This window comes from Phocoena phocoena, chromosome 19 (assembly GCF_963924675.1).
Source record: "Phocoena phocoena chromosome 19, mPhoPho1.1, whole genome shotgun sequence".
NCBI lineage: Eukaryota > Metazoa > Chordata > Mammalia > Artiodactyla > Phocoenidae > Phocoena > Phocoena phocoena.
In genome coordinates, this window is record NC_089237.1 from 16905673 (window position 1) to 16909216 (window position 3544).

At 45.5% G+C, this 3544-nt stretch overlaps 1 pseudogene; it reads left to right on the forward strand.

Annotated features, from left to right (window-relative positions):
* Nucleotides 1-3145: 3145 nt before the first annotated feature.
* Nucleotides 3146-3322, forward strand: LOC136138889 (NADH dehydrogenase [ubiquinone] 1 beta subcomplex subunit 1 pseudogene; annotated as a pseudogene).
* Nucleotides 3323-3544: the final 222 nt, after the last annotated feature.

Consider the following 3544-nt stretch of genomic DNA (forward strand, 5'->3'; position numbering starts at 1 on the left):
CTCACAGAATTCATGAGATAATAGCCCGGGTAACCGATAGTAGAGGAGGGGAAGTTTCTCTTTATTGAAATAAACCAGTTACTAAATGAAGAAGGAATTATAGAATTAGAATGTCACCATGTTTAACTCCCAGAGAATTAATGGGTCCAGGCATTGGGCATCAACAGCTGCTAATGTCACAAAAAGGAAGCCAACTAGACATTATGTCCCTTTGATGGAAGAACACAACACCTGCTTTGATCTTAATCTGATCAAACCTTTAGACTCAACTGTCAATTTACAGGAATTATAGAAGACAGAGCAATATGTTAAACTACATCATGGGCTTGTAATCATCAAAACACAGACTGTGGACAATCTACAAGGTATATGCTCTGCCTTCTTCAATAATAAATTACAAAGAAAAAGCGAAAGAGGGGAGAGAAACTTATGGATTAAAAGAGATTTAGGAGACATCAACCAATCACAACTGAGCACATCTTATTTGGATCTTGATTTAATCCAATTGTTAAAAAAAATGCTTTTTGGCATAGAACAATTAGAAACTTGAACACTGACTGAATATGTAATGATATTAAAGAATTATTGTTTTCAGAAAGACACAAGATAGTAAATAGTAATAGACAAAGTACAAAGAAGTGTCCAGAAGCAAGGACCTATCATTAACTAAGTCTGGGGCGTGTGGGAGAAAGAGACTGTGCTGGGAGTCCTACCCCCAACTTGGCCATTAGCTCACCCTGCGTGTAGCCTTGGTCGAGTCTTTTCCCCTCCCCAGTCCTCAGTTTTCCCATCTATGAAATGAAGCAAGTGGATCCAATGGGTCTGTGAGGACTTGTTTATCTCTGGCCTCCTTTTGCTTTGTCCTCACCTGTGCAGCCCTGGATCCTTTACTTGGTGCCTGTATCACCCCTACCATGTGTCCATAAGAGCATAAAAGCAGCAGGATGGGTAGAAGCTCATAGCTGATGGGCCCTGCAGAACAGAAGAGGCCACCTCCCTGAGGCACCTTGCCTGGAGGACCAAGCTGCATGATCCCAGGCAGACCGGTCCAAGCCCAAGCGGAAGGATGTCCAGGAAAGAAACCTCTGGAGAGGGACTTCACTGGTTGTGCAGTGGTTAAGAATCCGCCTGCCAATGCAGGGGACACGGGTTCGATCCCTGGTCCGGAAAGATCTCACATTCCATGGAGCATCTAAGCCTGTGCGCCACAACTACTGAGCCTGTGTTCTAGAGCCCGTAAGCCACAACAAGAGAGGCCACCGCAATGAGAAGCCCACGCACTGCAACAAAGAGTAGCCCCCGCTCGCCACAACTAGAGAAAGCTTGCACACAGCAACAAAGACCCAACGCAGCCAAAAATAAAAATTAAAAAAAATTACAAAAGAAACCGCTGGAATACTTCATCACCCACAAACCACACACATGAGTTATCTGCTCACTGGGATGGTTTGGCTTTTCCTGACAACTGGGGCCTTTTGGTGAGCTCCCTGGACCTACATCCTGGTCTAGTCACCTGCTCGGGACTCCAGCTGAGGTGGGGCCCCGCTGCCTTTGACACACATCTGTGGGCAGAAATGAACAATGTCACTGGGTCATTCCATATCACCTGCCCCTCGATTCCTTGTTGCTGGTCTCTGCCCACCTGCCCTTCCAATAGCATCACTAAGAAAGTATCAACCTTAGCACAGAACCTCACACATTGAAAACATTCAATAAATAGAGAGGACTTCCCTCCTGGACCATCACAGGGGATTAAAATTCTCCTGAATCATCAGGAGCTTTATCTCCAGAAGTTTGAAATAAAATACCCACCACCTGCTACCAACACCAACCAATTTAACACAGGAACTAAATAATACCCCAGCCCTAAAGAGTAAGAAAGACAATTCCATGAAAGCGAGCAGCACAGAGTAGCAGCTAACCCACCATGTTGGTGTCAAACCTGAATTCAAATCCTTGCTCTACCTCCTGCAAGCTCTGTGATTATGGGTGAATTACTTAACTTCTCTGCATCTAACTTCACAAGAGTGCCGTGAAGATGAAATGATTCACCGCACACACTGCTTCGTGCCTCACACGCTGGGAGGGCTCAATATGTATTAACAATAGTTTTTATTGGGGGGCCTCCATTGTAGCATCCACCATCACCTCCCCACCCCCAATTAAACCTTGTCTCCTTTCCCTGTCCCTTATAAAAAACGACCTTTCCACCAGTGCTTCATTCTTCAGCCTGGTTAGCTAAGCCTGTGATGTTGCAGTGTCTGCTAATGGAACGCTGAATTTTTTTTTTTTTTTTTGGCTGCGTTGGGTCTTCGTCGCTGCGCGCAAGCTTTCTCTAGTTGCGGCGAGCGGGGCTACTCTTCCGTTGCGGTGCGCGGGCTTCACATTGCAGTGGCTTCTCTTGTTGCGGAGCACGGGCTCTAGGCGCGCGGGCTGCAGTAGTTGTGGTGCACGGGCTTAATTGCTCCGCGGCATGTGGGATCTTCCCGGACCAGGGCTCGAACCCGTGCCCCCTGCATTGGCAGGCGGATTCTTAACTACTGCGCCACCAGGGAAGTCCACTTTGTTTCATAATAGGAGGGTTTCAGGCAAGGTGGAAGGCCAATACAAAGGGTACCTTGAGCCTGAGCGGCCTTCTAAAGGCACCTTGAGAATCACAACTCTTTGATGCCACCTCCAACTACTCCATGTCACTTCTGTGGATGACGGACCTGGAGCTCTGGCTGCTGCCCCACTGGAGATAGGACATATGGTAACACAGGGAGGGCTCTCGATGTTGAGGGACCAACAAAGTGGAATCAGGAGCCAGAGAGACCACAACCCAAATCCCGGCTCTACCACTGCATAAATCGGGGATATTAATGCCCAGCTCCCAGGCTGGCGAGCATAGAGGAGGGAATACTTTTAAGTGTTGGTGTCCCCGCAGCCCCTGCCTTCCTGTACCTGGACCTCTGCTGGCCTCTAGTGGCCACTTGGATAAATTGCACAGAGAGTTGTCCTGAAAACCGGCACGTGGGAGAAACTTTGCCCCAACTTCTGAATTTTCCTAATACTGGGATTCTCAGCCATGACAGACCCATAACTCCCTTTCCACAAAATATGTTTTGTGGGTAGTGTCGTTGTTGCTTCCGAGGCTTCAGCATTCATGATGAACTTACTTCAGATTGTGTGTGACCACTGGGTACATATACTTGTCCCTGTGGGATTTGTCCTTGGATGTTATCTAGACAGAAAGAATGATGAAAAGCTAATTGCCTTCCAGAACAAGAGTCTGTTATATAAAAGGCAATTAAGACCCAGTGAAGAAGTCACCAGGAAGTAAAAGTTGCTGCTGAATTACAGAATGTTCACATTTTTTAAATTATAAGAAAAATAAAAACACATTCATTACTTAAATATATATATAGTGTAATGATAGTAATTTTTAAAGATTTTAAGCACTTTATTGACATATAATAAATGACATATTTATAGTGTACAATTTGCTAATTTTTGATTTATGTAAATTCTCATGAAGCCATCATCACATCAAGATAGTGAACAT